Below are 23332 nucleotides of genomic sequence, written 5' to 3' on the forward strand. Positions count from 1 at the left end.
ACCAGCTTGCTGATCCCATAGCTGGGCAGATTTAGGTGCCAGCAGGTGCTCTGGGACCATGCCTTCTCATCCTTTTCTGGCTCACTTTCTCCATCTTATTTTCCCCTAGGTTTATAGACTGGCTCATGTCCCCCCGAAACAAGCAACACAGGCTTGCTTCTGGCCTGTCCTTCCCCTCTGATATTTCTCCCTTCTTTTCCAGCATCTTTGACAGTTCCCACACGCTGCCTCCACTTCCTTGAGGACATTTTTTTCCTATGATTGGGGTTGACTCTTCATCTCCTTGCTTTCCTAAAGGTTGCCTCTCTACAAATGGAAAATTACTTTCCACCTTCTCTGCCTTCAGGCCATTGTGACTTGGCTCAGTACTCCCCCCAGCCCATTTTATATGATTTATTGCCTCCCCCTAATCCCATTACAAAGGAGATATGTGCTTCTGAGCTTTCCTTATTTTCCAATGTGGAGATTCCATATTCAGGGACAGCTGACAAGTGATCTGGGATGTCATAAGAGAACTGAATTTCCAGATCTTCAAATGAAGTGTCTGAGTTATTGTACCTCCCTGAAAATTTGCTATATAAACTGGGGACACTCCCTAGCTCCCTAGCTTCTGCCATCTGAGTGTCCCTGCCATGATTTCTCCCTTTGCCCCGTTACCACCGGTGCTAGCATATCTGTCCTTGGTCAAATCACTTAAAACCAATATTTGTCCTTAAGTCACTTAAAACCTTGAATAAATGTATTTCAAAAAGGAAACTTGATTCACCTCTGTCAGGGAAAAATCTCACTTCTCACAAATTGAAATCTCACTTCTTAACAAATTGCAGATAACTGTAAACATAAGGACATTGAAATTGATGGGTATTGAAATCTAACTTTTGACTCCGAGTCTGAAACTTGCTCTTGATTCCTTAAAAAAGTGAAATGAGGATGTGGGAGAGAAGTGCTAAATGACACCCTAGTCCCCAGCTGAAGCTTTCTCCTCCTCCTCCTCCTCCTCCTTCTTCTTCTTCTTCTTTCTTCTTTTTTAAATATTTTATATATTTATTCATGGGAGACAGAAGAGAGGCAGAGACAGAGGCAGAGGGAGAAGCAGGCTCCCTGCAGGGAGCCCAATGTGGGATTTGATACCAGGACCCCAGGATCATGCCCTGAGCCAAAGCAGAAGCTCAAACCACTGAGCCACCCAGGCATCCCTGAAGCTTTCTTCTTGATAATCAGAAGAACCAGAGAAGAGTTGTAGAGGATGCCTCTTTCTGACCCAGCGAGGCAGCATATTCAGTGCTGTGGCCATGCATTCAGGGTGATGTGGCTCACACTTCCAGGTAGTGCTGGTATTGGGTATGGTGCAGCAGTAGCCAATAATACTGGTTTATTATTTATTTATTTAAAAAACTCTTTATAAGTGAATTTATTTTCTCTGTGGAGAAAACAAGATTTGAATATTTGTGCTCAGGAGCCTGACTTTCTGCAAAGCATGCATGGATTAGGGTTAGGGTCAACTTGAATCCTTTGTAGTTGACCTTAGGGATAATGTCCCAGGACCATGAGCCACCATCTGGCAAAAAACCATCTTGAGGTCCCTTGGGACTCTCATCCCCCCGTGAGTGAGACTGTAGGGGCAAACCCAACTGGACTCTCCAGCTTTAATCTGATGGTGGTTCCACGCTGACCCTGTGACACTGCCTGGGAATGGTTGGATGGGAGGCACAGCACAGGATACGACATGCCAAATGGACCAACATTTGTCCCTGGGACTGTGAATGGGCAAGCCGTGTCCCCAACAGGCCAAGCAGAACTTGGAACACAATTTTTCCATGGAAACAATGTACTAAAGGGTAGTTAGGTTTTATGGTATGATTGGTTCAGGATAGTAAACTTTCATTGAGCACCTAATATGCTCCAGACACTGTGCTGGGACTAGAGAACATATAAAGCACTTTTTCAGGCTAAATGGAGTTCAGTCTTGAGGGAGAAAGAGCAAATGTGCAGGCACTGGCAATTCAGCATGGTGGGTGCCGGTGCTGAAAGAAGCGAGGGTGCTGTGGGGTCTAGCGGAGGGCCTAGGGCATCTGGAGGAGCTGCTCTGAAGCTGATCTCGAAGGGCGAGGAGGTATTTGACAAGTGAAGGGCAGGGAGGTGGGGCATGCACAAGAGCAAACGGCCAACCGTGGGGCAGGAGCCTGACCAGCTCTGTGTATATTTCTCAAGTGCCTCGAGCTTGGAGAGGTAAGGTGAGAGGGTTATGGAGGCCCACCAGACCCCTAAGAAGCATGGACTCTCCATTTTAGGGAGGGGAACCACTTACCTTTAAGAAAGTTGCCCTGGCCCAGGGCGCGATCCTAGAGTCCCGGGGTCGAGTCCCACGTGGGGCTCCCGGCGTGGAGCCTGCTTCTCCCTCCTCCTGTGTCTCTGCCTTTCTCTCTCTCAATCTCTCTCTGTCCATCATAAATAAATAAATCTTTAAAAAAGAAAGAAAGAAAGAAAGTTGCCCTGGCAGCTGTGTGGTTGATAGCCGAAGGCTGCTCGGACAGAGGGAACAGACCAGCTTCTGTGGCTCTTTGGGTGGAGAATGGAAGACTGGACCAGACCAATTGCCAGGTTCCCTAGAATGCAAACTGCATGATGACAGGGATCTTACTCTGTTTTGTTCAGACATCTCTTCAGTGCCTAGAATGGAGCCTGATACACGGTAAGCAACCAATAAATAGGTATTGAGTGAGAGGCTCAGACTGAAGGGGAGGTTTAGGGACTCCAGCTTTGCAGAGATGAAATGGACATTTGATATTCCAATCTGGATTCCTAACTATCCCATTTAGACCTCTGGAGCCAAGATTTGTTCTTTTCTCTTTTTTTTTTCTCCCCACACAAACCAAACTGACTTATGGGTGGTCTTTTGGGATGTGAGGGCAGGTTGCCTGGGACTGTCTTTGGTGTGATCATCCCCAGGATCCACTCTAGGATCTTTTCTGCTGGATTCAGATTGGCCAGTCCCATTCTCTCTTCTTTGGTCATTAGTAAAGACAAAATAGTGCTCTACCTTTTTTTAATGCTCAGAACATGTCACCTTCTAGCTGTTTCTTAGAGATGGCCCTCCCCTTTGAGCTTTTTACTGTTAACATCAGGTGGTCTTTTCAAATATTCCCAGTTGGAGGTTGTCTTATAATCTTTGAATTGAGGACAGCCAGGCAAAGGTCTCCTGGCCATTAGGGCAGTTTTGGATGTCACCCAGTGGAGGAACATGAACAGCCACACCATCAAAATCTGTGATTAATAGACATAATCTCCACCAGAGCATTAATTTTGGGTATAATCAAAGCCTGCTGAATTACTTCAGTGTCAGACCTTGACAGAGAAGTCAGCCTGGGATTAGCATTTTGATTTAAAGTTCAATGGGTGGTATTTATCTTTATTTCTGCCACATACGAGTGATTGACTGTCTGTCCTGGAAAATAAAAACAAATGCTACTTCCTCAGTCAAGTGAACAGGGGGTAATTTAGAGGCGCTCTCTCACGGTTGGGTGGACACATGTGTAATGGGTTGGCAGCCTCTTTTGGCTTCCAGAGAGTGTCTGGGATTCAGGTTCTTGGTTCTGTCAGAGGTCAGGCGACCATGGGAGAAGTTGTGCTAACATCTGAACAGGTATAGGACTTCTGATGGTAGTGCCTTAGCCATGCCTTTTCTTGAAGTGAGAGATACTGGTGCGTATATTGGAGGTGGTAGGGACTGTGGAGAAACCAGGTCTATCCCAGCGGGACTGGTGTCTGAACACCAGAGATCCCTTCTCCTTCCTGAGCTGGACAGCATTTATTGGTGGTAGATTCCAGATTCTAGCTCTTATGATTGCTACTGCCAGCCCTGCAGAGGAGCTGATAATGGGAACAGATTCACATATGTGTGCGTATGACATTTGTTGATGTTGACAGAGCAGCCAGGCACTGGCCTACTGTCTTTACCAGTATTATCTTGAATCTTGACTACAACACTTTATAGTTAAGGACATGGAGGCCCACAGAGATGAGATGACATGCCTAACAGAAGTAGAAATGGCAGCCAAGAGTCCAGTCCAGAAGAGCTTGACTCCAAAGCCTGTGCTATTCCTGTCCTAGCATGTGATACATCCAGCCTAGTGGAGCAGACTTGGGTGGAGGTGAGAAGACAGGCCACTGAAGGAGGAAGATGGTGGCTCTGTGAAGGAGGAAGGCCAAGGAAGGTGTGTCAGGGCTTCCCTGGCTCCCCAGGGCTGTATCCATTCTCAGCCCCACATCAGCATCCCCTTTATCAGAACCTGGGGATTCCTGTCTCCCTGCCTGTGGCCTCCTTTGGTTGAAGGTTGGAGGCTGCAGGTATGGGAGCTGTTTTGGTCCTAATAAGAAATGACTGGCGCTCTACCAAGAATCAGCAAGCTTCTTCATAAAAAAGGTTTGAGAGAAAGGTTATGTCATAGCAGTTTGTATCTTCTGTGCACATTTCATTTGAGGGCAGAAGTTGATGCAGGGGGTGTCTGGAGATGGAGAAGGGATGCGTCCTCCCTCTGGGAGAGCTGTCCACTGGGAACCCGGTGGGCAGAGCCATCCTGGTCCCGGGCCACGCTGGACACACTGAGCACCCCAAAGGCACGATCAGTCCCTATTTGTTCCAAAGTTGATTTGACTGCAAGAGTCAATGCAAGGCATGATTTTAACATATATTATACTTAGCTTTTTCAATTAAAAAGTAAATTATTAATAATGGATTTAAGCTCTTAGATTTTCATAAATCAGATGCAGGATTTTTTTTAAAAGGTGCATTTAGAGAATTAACTTCATTTGTCTGTGTTTAATTTTGCATCTGAAAATGTAGTAATCTTTTAGGAACTTTTTTTATTCACACAAATTGAAGCAGATATTTGTAAATTAAGAGGGAAACCATCTCCAATCTAGCAGGGAAATGATATATATTTGGTGAATTTTTTTAAACTATATTAAGCAAATAAAGTGTAACAGAAATAACAGACGTTCAAATTATTTTGTTTGGTTAAAACCACCTATTTACACATTATAAATATCTACATTCAATAAAAGCACATTTTAACAAAACCATGCACACGCGTTGTTAGTTTTTCAGTTATGAATATGAAATGCGGGCTTAAAAAATAGCAGTAAATATGAATCAGCCTAAGTTTAATCAAGATAAGAAATGCAATATTGTTTATTATGCAGCGACTTCAGCATTTACCTTCTCCTTCCTGCTAATTTATTGACCGGAAAAGAAATAGAAGCTCTCCTACTTTTCCAATTCCCAAGTGACGAATCTCGAATAAATTTGTTTAAAGAAAGAAGACATTGTTTCTATATTTATAGAGGAGGCTACTGTTAATAAAAGGTTATTTTATCATTTTAATATTCTGATGAGTTTAGGTAATGACTTTAACTTACCGAAATTAGTCATCAGCAAATACCTACCTCTTAATGCGTTCATGCTGAGGTTTGACTCATAGAGTTGATATTGAAAAAGGATGATCGCTAGTTGTTCATGTGGCTGCAGGCCAGCGTGTCCCTGCAGTTAAAAGAGTGGCTGCAGCCCTTTCTCTATGGAGACTACTAGCAACCAATGTGTCAGGAGCGTATTGGGACCTATTTGTAAAACTTTCCTTTAAAAGATTAAAATAACCTCGTCTTTCAAGTACCCCGTAGCTGAAGAATGTATTTTCTATTTCATGATTCTTTGAGCTGCAGTGTATATTTTTGGCCATAAAAAGGCAAATTGATGTTTTAAATGGAGATTAATTTTTTTAAATGATGTTTTAAAACCTGGTTTACTCCTAAAGAATCCCTGATTGTCATTCCTCTTGGTTCATGTGGGTGCAGATGTTGTTGACATAAGCTTGAGAATGACCACCAGAGGGTTCCCATAGGGTTCAGGCTGCTGTGCAGGATGCTCCAGCTGCCCAGAATGATGGCAGGGGAGGCGACAACCAGTCTTGCTGTGCAGACTTTGTTGGAGCAGGGGAGGTGTGCGGCTGTTGGAAAGGAGGCCTGCGGGGCTGAATCTTAGTGGGCAAGAGAGAAGTGTTCTTGGCCTGGGGCTTCCTTAGGACTTGTTTGCTCATATTTTTACAAGCATGATTTTTTCAAAGGAATGGAATCTTACAGAAAGTTCTCCCCTGGCTGCCAAAGATTGAGAATTAGCCAATATGAAGGAGCTAGATGTTAGGGGCTATTTGATGGATTTTTTTGTTTTTGTTTTTTTTTACCACATCCATACAAGGAGGATTTCAAAGGAAAGCAGGGAACATGAATAGTCTCATTCATGCTGTTTCTCCGTTGAGGGTGCTCTCTAGATAAGAAAAGCTGTGATCCCTGCCCCACAGAACAGGCACTGGATGTTACACAGCCACGCACATAGCCATACACAAAGAGGAGATGGCATCTAGGTGGACCCCAAGAACAGACAAGCAGTGAGGGCAGGAGTATAGGGAGTACAGAACTGGGATGTGGTTTGAGTGGGATTGAGCTTTGGGACTATTTGAGAAGTTTTAGGGACTCATTGGTCCCGGACTGTGCTGGTCTCCCACTCTGGCCCCTTAACACCTTCAGGCACCAGTGATCAGATTTCATGCAACTGCTTTGGGGTCTGCCTGCGGTGGAGATTTATCATCACAAGGGAAGACAGAGGCTCGGATCAGGGAGATGCAACACAGAAAGGTTGAAGATATGTGTCAGCTGAGGTCACGGGAGCCACAAGAGATCCTTTACGCCCTCATCTCCTTTTATAGTGAGGAAACTGAGGCATAGAAAAGTTTGGTGATCTGGGCAGGGGCTCACAGTGTGTTGGGTAGCAGAGCCCAAAGAAAATCCTGGTTTCCTGATTTTTTTTGTCCTAATCTCTTTGTCCCCTCATAGCTTTTCTGGGCTTATTTTAGCTCTTGGGAACATCCCCTGAGTGTCTTCTCTACAGTCTCCTAGCAGTTTATTCTAAAATGTTATTATCCTGTTGGTCAATTAGTTCTTTCTATTATGTCATCTATTTTGCCCAAATTTAAAGCCTTACCCTCTCATGCTATGCTTGAAAGTCATGGGAGAATAATTGCTTAGCACTTTCCTTTAAAAAAAATCCTTCACTTAATAGAATCTTCTAATCAATCATATGTAGCCTTTCTTGCTCTTTGAAAATTAATATCTGGAAAATTCATGGTGGTAGCTAGATCTAAGACAACTCATGAGCTTCCAGCTTGCTAATGAGCCCAAAGCAGCCACCACCACCTGGTGGCAGTGTACCCTAATTACAAGAGAAGTACATAAAAAGAAGGCAGCTTTTTTGCATGTAACTTTGAAGCTAGAAAATGAAGGTGAACACGCTACTCCCAGGGAAATTCTAATAAAAACAAAAGAATGGAGTAATTAGAAGTGGTCTGGAACATGTTCAAGTAAATTCTTTTTTTTTCTATTGTATATTCATTAATTCATCAAATAATGTTCAGATGGAAGAGAACCAATATTTATTTGCATACTGCCTCCTTTTGCCAGACATTGTGTTAAGTCCTCTCATTTGATTCTCAATGTGCAGCCCCCAAATATGATCCCTATTTTACAGATTCAGAGGTTGACAGGCTAAGACACATAATCTGGAACTCTCAGGGTTAGGATGTGAACTAGATCGTTCAGGCCCAAGGAATTGTCTTTGTCAGTGCTGCTGATTCTGCAGAGTCCTGTGCTCTCCCATCATCAGTGCACAATGAATGGGCTCAGCCCTGTCCTTACCATGCTTATTATTGGCTGGTGGCTAATTCCTGTCCTTGAAAGAATGAATGATCTGAGCTTCACCTGGACTCCTAAAGCCTGTTACTTTATTGTTGGGTGTTCTGGCTGTGTCATCAGCCACTGCCTCTCATGAGACAGGAGGGGGTAGAATGAATCCTGGGGAAGAGAATGTGACAGGAGCCAAGAAAGAGGTTTTAGGTTATGAGAAGAGGACACTGGCATGTCTTTAAAATACCTCTGCCCTTGGGCACACTTTGGAAGCCCTGCTGTGCCATGCGCTCAAGCACAAGACCAAGGATGCCAAATCCTGGTCTCCTGACTAGGTCTAGCCTCAGGCCAGGCTATCCCTGAGTAGGATGACCAGTGCTGTGGACAAATCCCTGATGGAGAGGTTGTAGCCTGAATGGGCTCTGGCATAGGGCTGGGCGGTGGTTGAGTAATACGATATGGACCTCAGAGCCACCTGGCAAGAGTTTTCTATGTCCCTGTGAGCAGAAACCCCTCACCCATCACCCCTCACCCCTGTAAGGAGGGAGTCTGACTCCTTAGATAGTGGGGACTGTTTGTGTGTGGGATGAAAAAGCTTCCAAGTGATTCTACTGTGGACCCTGGGGCACTTTTTGGGAAAAACAAGTGAAAAGTAGAATGTGCTTCTGCTTTGTTAAGGATTAGTTTAGGATGGGCTAGGACTGACACCTCATTAGGGACTCTAGGCCATCCCACTAGAAAGTCTTGGGGCTGGAGCAAGGAGTCACATTTCTTTGTGGGACCCCATTGCTTCTCTCTGCCTGCGAGATCTCTTTATCTCCACTTGGCTCCTCCATTATTGTCTTGTTCTCATTCCTGTTTTGGTCAGTTATTTCTGTGTGTCTATCTGTCTCTCCAGGTAGAATGAATCGCTGGGGCACAGAGATCAGGTCTTACTCGATTAGTTCCCCATGGTGCCTGGCACAGGGCTTGGCCTGTAGGAGACTCCTGTGATAGTGTGTGTGAGTCATCTAGAGCAGGGCCTCAGGCTTGCCAGGCACTACAGGTTTTGTAAGCAGGTGAGATGGCATAATGGGGGCCATGGAGATAGATGAGCCCATTACCCATCTAGTTATATGGGCATTGCCTCATCTTCTGTATTTTCAAGGGGATGTTACCCAATTTTTAAATTTTGATGAAAACATGTTTTCTGTCTTTTTTTTTTCTTTTTTACATCTCCGTGTAGTTGGTTGCATTAAAAACCTCTAAATTAAAGCACTATAAATAGTCTGTGTATGCCCTAGTCCTTTACAAAATAGTGTCTTAGTGTGCATGTTTAATGAAATGGGCCTTGGCAATTGAACTTCTGTCTTTCAAATGAGTGAATGTGTAACAGCACCCTCTTCGTAGGAAGGAAAAATTTTATGAAGTTGTCTGAGTTAGAACCATAACAATGCCAATAAAATGTATTTTATGAAGTTGGTGAGAAAGTTGTAATGTGGATGCCATTTTACAGTGCGCAGAACTGGTACATGTTGTAAATGCCAACTCCCTGCCTGTCCCCTTGGCCTCTTCTTTGGTGGCAGATATGAGGTCCCCTCCTTTCAAGAGTCCCCAGAGAAGCTTCCAGCACAGTGGTGGACACATTAGTGCTTCCAGCACAGTGGTGGACACGTTAGTGGCTCTGGCCACTCACAGCCCTTCAGCTCACTTCCAGATTGACTCATTCTGGGCTGTTATTGGCAGGTATTATTAGGAAGGGTGAGTTTTGAACTGCATGTGATGTGCTGCTCCATCTCAGGGCCCCTTGTAGGAGATGGGATCCTTCCCTGGACTCCCACACTTTCAGAGTCCCCCTCTCCATGCCCCATCAGCAGAGGATGTGTATGCCATGCCCCACCAGTAGAGGCAGAACTCACTGGCACTGAATTGTGACTGGAATCCCCCGTTCCTCCTGGGTTGTTTTCATGATTTCTGTGAAGAGCTCTGATGTGAACAACAAACAGTGGCTAGGATGTCCCCAGAACTCCATTAGATGCTTTGGCTGCCCCATGTTCAGATCCAGCCCAGAAGCCTTGGAGGAGCAGGACTTCCTGCCCCAGCAGGCTTATTCCTCTTGGTATTCATGCTCTTGGCCCAGGGCTGCCTTTTGGTGGCACTGTCTTTCCTGAAAAGGCATATGTCAGTGTGTATATGTGTGTGTGTGTGTGTGTGTGTGTGTGTGTGTGTGTGTGTGTGTTTGCGTGTAGGGGGTGGGAGTAGGCAGAGATACTGAGGCTGTTCACCACTGCACAATGCTGAGCTTGGGTGTGTTGCTTTCTAGGGAACACAGACGGAGACGAAAGATTCCTAAAAGGACGCAGGAATGAGTCTAGCTTAAACAGCTCTCTACTCACTTCACCACTGATTTGATTGCAAGAGCTTATTCTGGGAGTGGGGGCCTTCTCACCTGAAGAGTGGCTGAAACTGTGGGAAGAGTGTGAGCAGTGAATCAGGCACACATGCATCTGAATCCTGCTTTTACTTTATACTTATATGAACCTTAGGCCAGCCAGTATGTCCTCAGTCTTTTCCTTTGCAAAATGCATTTAATAAAATCTCCTTTTCAGGCTTAAGTGAGGGAATTTGGAGCGTTTATCAGAGAGTCTGGCATTGTGTATGGATTTATTTAATTCTTTCATGGGGCACCTGGGTGGCTCAGTCAGTTAGGCATTGGACTCTTGATCTCAGCTCAAGTCTTGATCTCTGGGTCGTGAGTTCAAGCCCCCTAGTGGGCCCCGTGCTGGGCATGGAGTATGGAGCCTACTTAAAAATTTTTTTGAAAAAATTCCCTTATTCATTCGAGTGTCCACTCTTTGGGGGTCTCCCTCATTGCTTTATGTCTTGATGAGCTTGTTGGCAGCGACTTTGAGAGCTGGGGAGAGAATAAAAGTAAGAGGACATCATAGACATATAATTCCAGTGGGCTCCTGAAAACTCCCTCATAACGTGCCTCACTCTTGCATGCCCATGCCATCTGGAGCCATGCCATCACAGCACCCATTCCATCTGGGACCTGAGCCATTGCAGTGCTGGTAGCCAGAAGACACTTTCCTGAGGCACTGATTAGAAAGATTTATTTCTCTAATAAAAAACAAAAAACAAAACAAAAATCCCTCCAGTTTCCTTTTGAATGGGGAAAAAACCAGTCCTATTTCCTTAGCCTGGCTTTCCACAGGTCTCCTTAATTACCTTTAGGCAAATCTCAACCTAATCCAACCTGGCCCTCAAATCAGACAACTTGCACTTCCTCAAACATGACTTTCTTGTCTCTACACTTTTGGCTGTTGAGTTCTCTCTGCCTGAAGTCCCTTTGCCACTGTCACCACCTCTTAAGACCCCCCCACATCCTTAATGGCCTTGTTGAAGTGATGCCTTCCTCTTCTTTATGCTATTCCTATTGTGTCTCTTGCATTTGTAGGTGCTGTAAACTCAGTACAGTGTTATAATTATTACTTCATAATCTTGTGTTTTTGAAAGACATTAGTAAGCCTTTCCATTATCATTTCTTTTCATGCATTTCTGTGTTTCCACATTACCTTCTGGTTCATTTTCTTTTATACTGAGTGACGCCCTTTACAATTTTTTTGTGAGGGATATTTTCTAGCAATGAATACCCTCTGTTTTTATTTATCTGGGAATGTCTTTATTTTGCCTTCTTTTTTTTGTAGGATAGTTTTGCTGGATATAGAATTTTGGATTGGCAGATTTTTTTTTTTCCTTTGAGCACTTTGAATATCATTCCACTGTGTTTGGGACTCCATTTCAGGAATCAGTATCAATCAGATTGATTTCCCTTGTATGTGATAAATCATTTTTATCTTGCTGCATTTACATGCTCTGTTTTGTCTTCTAAAAGCTTGACAATGGTGTATCTATGTGGGAGTCTCCTTAACTTTGGGTTCATTGAGCTTCCAGAATGTGTATAGATCAGTGTTTTTGATCAGATTAGAAAAGTTTTGAAGCATTGTTTTTCAGAAATTTTTGTGTCTCCTGTTCTCTTCTTCACCTTGTGTATCTCTCATCACACATATATTGATGTGCTAAATGTTATCCAACAGGCTTCCAAGGTTCTGGTGCTTTTCACTTTAATCTTCATTCTGTGTTCTTCAGATATGGTACTTTCTATTGATCTGTCTCAAGTTCACGATTTTTCCTTTTTCCTTCTTGAGTTTTTGATTGAGTTTCTCTAGTAAGTTTTTCATTACAGTTCCTATACTCTTCAACTCCAGTTCCATTTGGTTCTTTCTTTATAATTTTTGTCTCCTTAGTGAAAATCTCTGTTGATTCATTGTTGTCACATTTTTCTAATTCAGTAGATATGGTTTCTTTTGGTTGTTGAACATATTCGTAATAGTTGATCTGAAGTCTTTGCTGAATCCAATATCTTGGGACTCAGAGACAGTTCCTATTGACCACTTTTTTTTTCTTGAGTATTGATCACACTTTCCTGTTTCTTTAGATGTATCATATTTTTTAAATTTCAAGCTGGACACTTAGATAATATATTTAGCAACTCTGGGTTCTTTTTTTTGTTCCTCTTGAAGACTGTTACTGTTTTTGTTTGTTTATTTGTTTAGTAACTTGCCTGGGCTAAATCTGTGAAATTTGTCTCTCCTGAAGTGTGTGGTCACTGATGTGTTCTATGTTCAGTTTGTTTTTTAATTTTTTATTTTTTTAAAGATTTTATTTATTTACTCATGAGAGACACAGGGAGAGAGAGGCAGAGACACAGGCAGCAGGAGAAACAGGCTCCATGCAGGGAACCCGACGTGTAACTCAATCCCGGGTCTCCAGGATCACACCCTGGGCTGAAGGTGGCGCTAAACCGCTGAGCCACCCGGACTGCCCCAGTTTTTGTTTTTTGTTTTTGTTTTTTTATTTGTGTTTTTATGTTTTATCTTACTCTCTTGGGGTAACCCCCCTATCTGGGTAGGTGAGGGGTCTTGCAAGGGTCAACAGAGTTTGTGCTCAAATACTTTGTGTCAGTAAGTCTCCCATTCTCTGTTCATGGATCTGCGTGTGGGTAAAAAAGCACATTCAAAATTCATATCATCCTGAAATATACTCTGGCTTTGATTTTGCTTCTCCTATGAGTAAGCACAGTGCTGGTGCTGCCAGTAGGATGTGAATATCTTGGGTCTTCTCTGGCTTCACTGGATATATGTCTAGCCTCAATCAGCCAGAAATATGCTTGTCCCAACCGTGACCACAGCCATACCTTCTGAGATCTTCACTTCTACTGACAGTGCTCCTGGATGTGGGCATCACCAGCCACTCCAAATCAAGTGAGTCCTCTTTGACCCCACACCTCCGCTCTTTTCATGTCATTTCCTTTCCTGGCAGAATTTCCATGTCAGCTGAGGTGGGGGGTGGGTAGGAAGAAGGAAGCAGCCCTACGCAAGAATGACACAGGTTCCCACCGCTTTTTATCCAATGTTTAGCCTTTGAAATATAAACACTTCTCAGATGGTCTCTGATAAATTTCCAGAGTGCTGAAAGCGTTGTTTTGTTACTTTTGCCTAACTTTGTAGTTACTTTTTAAAAAAGAGAGTAATCTTTTCCCTCTGCTCTAGCCATGCATCTCTACCCGGTTGTGTATTTTTTGATGTGATCAGCTTTTTCTTGGCTGTGGAGTCTGTGGAGAGCTTGAGTTTCCTCCTCTACTTACTCAAGAGCTCCATCCAAATCTACTTTGGATTTGTCTTTGAATCCTCCACGTGTGGCATCAAGCCTGGTGCGCAGCAGGTGCCCAACAAATGTTTGTTGCACTTATGATATGAAAGATGGCTGACAGATGGCATGATCCATTTAAACACTGGATGTGGACTCATGCAGATCTAGCTTTGGGGCTCAAGTAGAGTGCTTCCCCGTATTGATCCTTGGTTTCTTATCTGAAAAAAAATGTCAAAAATAAAAATCACTTCTTGGGATATTTGTGTGAATTAAATAAGATAAGATATAGAAGTCATCTACAACAATACCCAGCCTGAAGTAGTGCTTTGTAACTATTAATTTCATTTCTTTCCATAAGATGTGGGATTAATGAAGATAATATGCCTTGGGTAATCTGGTTTATCCATCCATCCATCTTTATACAGATGCCAAGATAAATGAAACATGATGCATGCTCTGGAGAAGCACATCTAGTAGAGTAGACAGCTATATAAATAGACAATTTGTAATCCTGTAGGCAAGAGCTATGGCAGGCATCAGTGAAAAGCCACAGGTATAGAAGTCAGAGGAATGACATTGAGTGGGGGATCTGGTGTCTGTGACGCTTTGCTGTGGCTTTGAAGCTGTCTGGTCAGGGGCAGGGAGCCAGAGTTAAGTAGAGACAAGACTGCCTACCCACTTCCTTCATCCCATAGAATCTCAGGGTCTGGTCTCTTTTGGGGAGATGACCCAGCAGATGTCACATGGTGGTGGTCATCTGTGTGCTCACACTGCCATTTTATTTTTCTTGCTCAGAAATTTATCACTTCTATCCATTGTTTTACCCCAAAGCACTCACATGTCATACATAGTTTTTCAGTGGAGTCCAGGAGAGCCTAGGGAGCTCTTGCTTTTTTTTTTTTTTTTTCCTTTTCATGGAGGAGGCATCCTCACCTTTGTAAGATGCCTGGGGCTATATTCCCCACCACAACACACATACACACACACAGACACACACATATATTTAGCACTGGGAGGTTTCCTTGCCTGGGTCAGAGAGAAGAAGACCTGTGGTCATTTCTATCTACCTCTGCAGAAGGTCTGCTGCAGTGGGGCACACCCTTGGGGAAGTGGGGCTGCCTACCTGCACTCCAGAGTTGCATTTCCTTCTCTGCTTCTGTTGCCTCTTCTCCGGGGCCTAGGGCACAGGAGGGCAGAGATCAACACACAGGTTTTCCCTGAGTCTTTTAAGCCAGCAATAGTTTTTCTCTGCAAACACAGACTCATTTTAGAAGGCGAGTACTCAGTGCTGTGTGTGAATAGAAGCCCATTAAGAAGTGGTTCACTGCTTGCACATTTGCGACCTACCAGGGCAGGGCCCTGGGGTTCCATTCGAAGGGATGTTAGCACAACCCAGTGCAGCCCAGGTTGTCCATAACGCTGCCTCCACACGACCTCCCAAGCTCTGCATTGTTCCCTCCACGCACATCACCAGGAGCGTTGCCCAGGTGCTCCTCTGCTGGCCCTGGGAACTTTATAGCTCATATTTACTATTCATTATTGTTTCCAAAGTACATCTTGGGTGATGTCTGTTCAGTGGTAAAATGACTTCCCCCCTCTTCTCCATGGAGTTACACCAAAACCTGCTCCTGACTGAGGGCGGGGGACAGGCCTCTTTAGGAAAGCTTTTGTGGAGAATGAAAAGACACAGAAGCTTTGCTCACCTTTGCAGTGGTGGTTTGGGAGGAAAGGCTGAGGGCAGCCAGGGCCACTCGCTGGTCCATTTTAGAAGTTGAAACTGAAACTTCTGGGGATTTACGCCGCCAAGTCACCTGGCTGAGGAATGGTTCAGGAGGGTCATGTGACAGGAGTCAAGGCGAACACAAAAGAATCCATTTATTATCCTGGCAGGAAATTTGTTCTTTTGGATGCTGTAGCTGCAGACATAATGATTTCATTTCCTTCAGTGAAGGGAGATTAATGGCCCTTACCCCTGGGCCTATGTGGACTGCTGTTTCCTTCATTTCCCTAAGTGTTGTCAACTCCGGTATGCCTGCCTTCCCGTGGGGTCAGAGGGCATGTGCCAGTTCACACTGATTAACAGAATGTGGCCTTCCCTGTGGAAGGCTCCAGGATACCCAGAGGTGACCTGGGTTAAAACACACACATCATGGAAAAACACATCCCAGACAGAGAGGCTGTTCACGGGAGCCCCTGAGAGTATCCAAAGCAAGCAGGGCCAGGCTTGGTTCCCCTCCTGCATCAGAGATGGCTACTCCTCCTGTGGCTGGAGAAGTGTGCTAGAGCACTGACTCCCCAGGAGATGGCTAGTGCTAAGATGGCACTGCCACCGGCCCATTTGCTATGCAACTTGGAGCAAGGTCCCTAACCTCGCTGAACCTAGTTTCCTCATCTGTAAATGTAGAAATGACACCTACTTTACCAGGCCTTGGAGAGGATTAAGTGAGATCTGTGCCAAAGTGCTTTCAAACCAAGGTCCTGTCTGGGAATGGTGGCCACTTGTGGTGCTTCTAAACTCCTGGTGGTTGTGGGGAGGACATATCTGTTGTTGAATTGGTTTTGTTGAAAGGACATGAGAAGGTGGGTGGATTGAGCCTATTGGTCTGCCCTAGATGAGGAATTTAAGAAGGCAGAAGGAGGAAACCAGAAGGCCTTTGAAGGGAATGTCACTGGATGAGCTAAGGTGGCAACTTCTACCTGGCTCCAGTGTTTCATATTGTGTAAAGCAGATGTCCTATATGGGGAGTCAGATTCCATGTCTGAATAAGGATCAGAGTTGTGTTAAAAAAAAAAAAATCAGGCTTAAACAATTTTCCCACCGTGGCCTTCAAACATTGTGTGCTCTGAAGCCCTGCCTGGAGTCGGGCCCTGGATTGTGAGTCACTGTGGCTTCCTCCTGCTGAGCCTGCTCATAAGTGGTACTTAATGGCTATTTGCTCATTATACATTTTTTAAAAGATTTTATTTATTTATTCATGAGAGACACACAGAGAGGGGCATAGGCATAGGCAGAGGGAGAAGCAGGCTCCCATGGGAGCCTGACATGGGGCTCGATTCCAGGACCCTGGGATCATGCTCTGAGCTGAAGGTAGAAGCTCAACCACTCAACCACCCAGGTGTCCCTCTTGTTATACCTTTTAATTAACACCTTTGCATTCCATAGAGATGCAAGGTGATTTATTTGGGGAAATATTTGTATTTCTGTAGGCCTCAGTTTCTCATCTGTGTCTCCACTCCACCCCAGCCACACATTCCTAATGGAGAGTAATGAGTTTCTTACGCTTTGCATGAAGAGATGTCAGATTGAATATCATGAAATTAAACTGAGTTAAACTGACATTACCGTTGAATACGGGACTATGTGACCAGGACGAGGATTGTTCCCTGGGGCCTCAGAACAGGTTGAAGCTCTCAGCAGAGGTGGGCTTTAGGGTAGTCTTTCTGGAGGCGAGGGTTATCTCGATGAGGCATTACTAAAAATACGTTAAATATGGATAACAGAGCAATTTTAATAAACATTTTACTTTTAATATGTTTATAGTGTTGTTAATTATCTCTCTAAGTGGAGAAAATAGAAATTGTAGCACATTGAACAAAGATTGCTGATTAGGATAATAAAATGGAAATTTTAATCAAGACGATAACTTGAAGTTAAAGGGGGTTTTCTCCTAGGCTGCTGGAGCTTTCATCTTTATTAAACACCCCATTTATCATCACCACTCCATTCATCGTGAGCATTAGATTAATATTGACAATTTAAAATAGAAATAACTTTTTCTTGCCATTATGGTGCTGATTTGATAATGGTGCCGGAGACTTTGAGGGAGCCATCACCAGCTGTCGTTTCCCTCCCCTGCTGCAGTCGGCTGCCACTCTTCCAGCCAAGCCTGAAGGCACCAGCCACCCGGCAGAGAGGGCTTTTCCTGCCAGGAAGCTCCTCCATGACATGCAGCCCACTAATGCTCCTGGGAAAGCAAAAGACCTCTGGTGGCTTGAGGTGATCTCTTCATGGTGGAAGCGGGCTGCCCAGAAGTCCCAGCCTCTGACTGCCTGTGCCCACAGAGCAGCCACAGGTGCTCCCCAGCGAAGAGGGAGAGGTAGATTATGACCAGTGCAAGAGCTATTTATTGAGTACCGGGTAGGTACTATGGAGTGCCCACGGAGGTGGGATAGCCCTGCCCTGTGGAGACCACACCTGTGCCTAAGGCAGGAGGCCTGAGTTTCAGGTGAACCACTTGGACAGATGCACCCCAGAGATTTAGGTGGAGCTTCTTAAAGTGTGGTGCCCAGGCCACCAACATCAGCGTGCACACCAGTGGCTGAGGTCCACTGCTCCTAACCAGTGGTTCTTTGACTTCAAAAGAATCATCTGGGGGCTTGTCCAAACATATTGCTGCTCCCCTGTCTTGAGTTTCTGCTGAGTAACTTCCGGGTGGAATCCAAAAAATTGCATCGTGAACAAGAGGAAACTGATGACCATGCTTTGAGTACCACCCCTGAGCCCCACCAGAAAGATGGCTAAGAAGAAGACCGAGAAGATTTCATGGAGAAGGATCTTTTAGCTTTTGTAGGAGAAGTTGAGCATCAGCACGTAGAGGCGAGAAGTCCCCTGGAAGGTGAAGTGGCCAGGGTCAGAAAGAGGAGGTTTGGAGTGCAGCTGGCCCCTGGGGTGAGATATCTGGGTTAAGAACCCTTGATGGCCTACGAGCAGGGGAACCAGCAGGTGGACCTGGGAGTAGGACAGGGGAGCTCTGTCTCTGCCTCTGCAGAGGGGTGAGTGCACCTGGGGGAGCTATTGCTGCCACCATGAGAATGAAGAGGGGCCCCCGAGGGTAGAGTTAGGAGATCAGGGGTTAGCGGCCATTCATTCATAGCAGCTGGACAGCTGTCTCCGGAGTGCAGCCCAGCCCACACCACGAGCACCTGTGCCCGTGCCTACTGTTTGGGTTAACTGCGTTTCCCTACACTGCTGTCTTTGCTGGGCAGGGCAGGGGATGGCCCTGGGTGTGCGCCCTAAGCTCTGCTTCACATGCCCTGTGCTGGGGGAGAAGGATCACCTTGGAAAGAGGATTGCCCCTGCCTTGTGCTGGGTCTGCTGGGCTCACCTTTGGGGGTCACCTCAGCAGCAGGGGTCCCTCAGCTGTGTTGGCAAGCTGCCCCGGATGGTGCTCTAGGGTGCTGGGGAGGGGACAAGGTCATTGACGCCTGCATGGTGCTGCCTTCTCTGTGGCTCCACTTCATTCTTTCACCTTCCCCAATCCTCTAGGGCTTCTTAAACGTGCTACATTGCTTCTTAAAAGGCCTCTTTCTTTTCCTTGATCATAAAATTGCCAAGGAACAATGGCTGTCATTTAAAACAGCAGCATTAAAGCTCCTTCCCACCAGTTACTGCCATGTCATCGCCTTCTACATCAAAGCAGCACGGAGCTCCCTGGGGAGGAGAGGTAGGAGGGCCTGGCCCATCGTCCCGGTGCAGGGGGGCCAGTCAGCATGCGGGCTGAGACCTTCTCTGAGTAAAAGGATGTCCTCCACACTGGCCGCTGGGGAGACATCCCTGGTCTGGGGCTTGAGAGAATGAGATTGGGGGCCTATAAGGATGGGAACCCCTCAGTCTTCTTGAGAATCCTCTCGGCCTGCCCTCACTGACTCCTCTCAGGCAGGGCCGGGAAACGGGGGCATGGAGCCAGAAGGGGAATATGTCCCAGGACAGGGAGGAGAGAAGGGGTCACAGAGCCTGGGGGCTGATGTCGGGGTCTTGGTGCCAGCCACTTATGCTGGCCCCAGAGGGTTTTGGGGATTGTTCCTAAGCCAGTAGAGGCAGGCTGCACTATGTGCCCACATAAGCTATGGGGATCCCTGACTTGCTGTCTAATGGGGCTGGTGAGTCATAATCCAGCCCACTTCCGCTTCCCATGGGGAGCACCTGTGGCTGCTCTGTGGGCACAGGGAAGGCCACACAGTCCCCGCATGGAGCAGTGTCAGCCACATCAGATGCCCCCGGCTGGTGTGTCCAGAGCCAGGAGGGTGATTGTCCCCTTCCCCTTGTGGATAGCCCTGCAGAAGCAGCTGGAAGGGAAATTGCATCACAATAGAAGGATGGTCCTTGACCTCTACCCCATCAGGAACTGCTTTTCTCCTCTCTTCCCTGTTGGATCATTGCCCTGTTTCCTCCTGGGCTGGAGGTCTGAGTATGTTTGGAAGGAAAGGTGCTGGTTCTGTGTCCTTCTGGGATCTGGCTGGGAGCAGCCAAGAGGGAAAGGGAAACTGAGGCCCCCAGGGCTGGACAGACTTGATTCAAGGGAAGGATCCTGGCTGTAAGGAGCCTACTGAGCAGTTGCCTACCTGGCTCCTTAATGCACTGCCACCTGTCTCAGTGACAGGTTTCCAAAGGCAGTTGGGTCTCTGGAGAGACTCCTTTTGGGGCCTCCTTGGGGTCTCCTCCACAGCCTTTTCCCCATGGGGTGTCAGTCCTGTGCGGTCCAGCTCCTCCTGGCACAACCTCCTCTCCTCTCCTCACCACCCCCTTTCTTCCCTTTCATTCTGATCTCTCATTCACCCCTCCACTCTTTTCCATCCCCCCACATCCTCCTCCTGTAACTTTGCTTCTAGAATCCCCTTCTTCTGACAGCAGCCCCCCCCCACCCCTTCCTGGTGGATGTCTGCCTTGAACTCGATGCATATTTGTATGGCCGGGCTCAATGGGGGCTATCTTCGCTTCTGCACTCTTGTTCCTTGGGCCATTGCCAGTTCATTGTGGGGGCACAACCATGCTCATCGTCCTCAGGGCTCTGCCCCATAGGCAGGGTGGTCACTCTTCACGGCCTGACAAGGGATAGTTTGTTTCAGATCTGAGGTTTGTTCACATGTTGTCTTATAAAAGAAGGTATGAATATTAAATCCCCCTTGTTTCACATTGAGTGAATTATGTTGGCTGAAAATCATATAATGGCACAAAATCTTGAACAACAACAAAAAACTCCTGTAACCTTGTTTAGCATTTTGTATCTGTGTCCGTGCTCAGAGCCAAGCAGTCATCCTTTGCCAGGCTCTGGAGACCTGACGTGTGTCCATGGACCTTAGGATGAGCCAGGGATCTTACTGTGTCCTTCTTTGCTCACTGTCTGTTTTGAAACTCTGGCCAAAGGTGGATTTTCGGTAAAACCCCAGGGCTGTCAGGGTCTGTCCAAGTTCAGATTACGTGCCCCGCCCTCATCCTGTGCAAGCGGCTGTGCACTTAACCCACCTCAGGGGTGTTTTCCTACCCGTTTTAAGTGGTCACAACAGGACAGCGCACCGCCATCTGGTGTCATCCACCTACCCCCACCTCTCACCGCTGTCCTCCTCCGTGGTCCCCTCCTTTCGGCTGCCCACCCCTCTGGCAGTCTGCCTGGACCCTAAATCTGCAGCCACAACACACCCTGACACTCCCACCCTGGCGAGCAGCATTCTCACAGATGGCTCTGTTAAATCTGGATGGGTTCCGAAGATGTTATTTGATTTCTGCGGCCCTCTTGTGCCAAGACCATATGGGGCTACAAGGAGAGAAGGGCAGAGGGTCAGGCGCTTGCTCCCCCACCCCTCCCCCTCTGTATTTCCTATGGGTACTCTTTTCGTGGTATTTTATTAAATCCTTTGTGGTGAAATGATGGGATTTTGAAGAGGATTTTTATAGGCGCATCCAATTGCAACAGAATGCATCAGCCTCACCAGGAGGAGAACTGAAGACCTAAAAAGCCACAAAAGTAACATTTGGAGAGGATGAAACTTCTCTTCTCTGAGATTTTTGGGCGCTGGATTCCATGTGTGCAGTAAAATGTAGAGACAGACAGACGGATGTACAGACCTCCCCAAGCATCTTGATTATTGACTTGTGTTGTAGGAAGGATGGCCCTGTCTTCAGCGGAGGGTCACAGACACGGAGTAAGGAACAGGGACAAGGAAAATCAGTGTTGGCTGGGGTCGGGATATCCCCACTGTCCACCTTGCTGCCGGCCGAAGGTGGGGAGAACGGGGAGCTGCTTTCCCACCCTGAGCCTCACGTATCCATCCGTAGTCAGACGGGCAGATGAGGTCACTGGCAACTCTGACTGTCACATCTGAAGACCAGGCTGAGGGTGGAGTCGGGGGCAGAGGGAGGGAGGGAGAGAGAGAAGTCAAGGCCAAGGAGTGGGAGCGAAAGAAGCAGAGTGGAAGGTGGAAACAGAAGTGGGGGCAGACATGAGAGAAAAGCGAAGAGAGAGCCAGGTGAGCCTGCCCTGGGAGCTGGTGTCAGAGGGGACAGGAGCCGTACGTGACCGGCTGGAGGAGCTGCTGCGGGCTTGGGCTCCTCCGGGACATCCGCCCCCGCCCCGCCCCGGCCAGCTTGGGCGGTGCCAGCAGAGGCAGCAGGTGCCTCCGAAGGCGCCTCCGTTTGTGTGGTGCCCGGGGGCAGCGTCTCACAGCGAACCTGGAAACGGAAAGAAAGGCAGATCCGTTTCAGGGATAAAATCAACAGATTTTAGTGAAGGCTGTGGGAAGGGGCGGGGAGGCAGTCAGAGGTGGCATCCAGGTTTCTGGCCTTTACAGCCACTGGATGGTGGTGCCACTTGCTGAAATGGGAGGGGGTGGACGACTGCTGTGTTTGGGGGACTTGACGCGGCTGTGTAGATCTGGAGCTCGGAGGAGAGGTCTGCGGTTGGCGTGGACTTGGAAAGTTGGTAGCTGCGGCATAGAGATGGGGGATCCCCATCAGAAGCACCATGGCCCAGCAGTATTCTTGGCCTCTTCTCAGAGAAGAGAAGAGCTTTGGGGAGGGAGAGAAGGTTCTGGGCTCCACCACCCAGAACTAGAGCCAGGGCGGAGAAGTACGCAGCCTGGTTCCATGCAGGACTAACATCACATCTCTGTGAAGTGCGTTCTCCTCAACCAGCACCAGAGTCCATCCAACACATTTTCCTTCACGTGAGCCCATACTCAGCCCCGGAATCCCTCGCTCCAGAAGCTTCTATCAGTTGCTCTGTTGGCATGCAAGCAGGTGCACATGTTCCTCTCCTGCCCTGGAGATTAACCAGAGGCTTCTGTGCTAACAAAACAAAACAAAAGGTGTTTATCTTGCTGCAAGCTCCAAGATGACATCAGGTGGGACTGGCCAGCGCCCTGGGTGTATGACAGGCCTGGGGTTATTGGGAGTAGTTGATGATAGGTGTGCCCGGGAGGTGCTCAGGGAATGTGTGTGGAGTGAACAAAGGTGTAGAGGAGTGGGCGTGTGCAGCCTCTTTGGGGCAGAGGTGTAGGATCCTCTGATGGCCCTACATCAGGGGACTAAGCCAAGCTGAGCTGAGCCTAGGAAGAGCTGAGTTGAAGGAGGAGGCTCTTTGAAAGGTGATCTGTGTCCTCACCTTGATCCTCTAACGTCTCCCTCTGGGTTATCTGGGATCCACTGCGAACTCCGCCTCCTGGGTGCCCGTCCTCAAGGATTTGCGTTTGCGGCACCCCGCTTTGGGGAGATGCCATCAGCCCACACTGAGGGGCTGTAGACGAACAGCCCCTGGAAACCCTGGGTGTTTACTGTGAGTGTGTCGTCGGCAGCACTCATTGTGTTACACACCGCCCTCTGTGAGGCCCCGTGGGAGGCATTTGCTTCAGGTTTCCGGATCAGGAACGGCTGGGCTCTTCTGTGCAATCATTCGGTTTATGTCCTGTGGACCCCGTGACCCGTGTAACTGATCGGGGTTTCCTCGTCCATGGACTGTTAGAGAATCCGGCTCCCAATGTGTGGCTCGGCCATAGAAAATGAGTTGCTTTAGCCCCACTGGGGGCTCCAGATTATGCCTTTATTTTAGGCTTGGCTTTTTCATTCTTACCTGTGTCTCTTTAAAAGCTTTTTATTGCTTTTCTTCTTATAAAACAGAAATAGATGCTCTACAAA

The 23332-nt window shown here is 46.9% G+C and overlaps 1 protein-coding gene and 2 long non-coding RNA genes across 5 annotated transcripts in view; 1 reads left to right on the top strand and 2 right to left on the bottom strand.

Moving 5' to 3' along the window:
- The window catches only part of EPHB1 (EPH receptor B1), a 474596-nt gene that overhangs the window by 79135 nt on the left and 372129 nt on the right, over positions 1 to 23332 (top strand). The gene's annotated exons all lie outside the window — the stretch shown is intronic.
- LOC111091947 lies at positions 10315 to 16900 on the bottom strand. Its single transcript, XR_005377053.1, has 5 exons — positions 16769 to 16900; positions 15129 to 15341; positions 14549 to 14602; positions 13421 to 13643; positions 10315 to 10624 (listed from the first exon to the last, which is right to left on the bottom strand). It is a non-coding gene; the product is annotated as an uncharacterized LOC111091947 (long non-coding RNA).
- Positions 16977 to 19472, bottom strand: LOC111091944. Its single transcript, XR_005377050.1, has 3 exons — positions 19349 to 19472; positions 18531 to 18739; positions 16977 to 18034 (listed from the first exon to the last, which is right to left on the bottom strand). It is a non-coding gene; the product is annotated as an uncharacterized LOC111091944 (long non-coding RNA).

Source organism: Canis lupus, chromosome 23, assembly GCF_011100685.1.
Source record: "Canis lupus familiaris isolate Mischka breed German Shepherd chromosome 23, alternate assembly UU_Cfam_GSD_1.0, whole genome shotgun sequence".
NCBI lineage: Eukaryota > Metazoa > Chordata > Mammalia > Carnivora > Canidae > Canis > Canis lupus.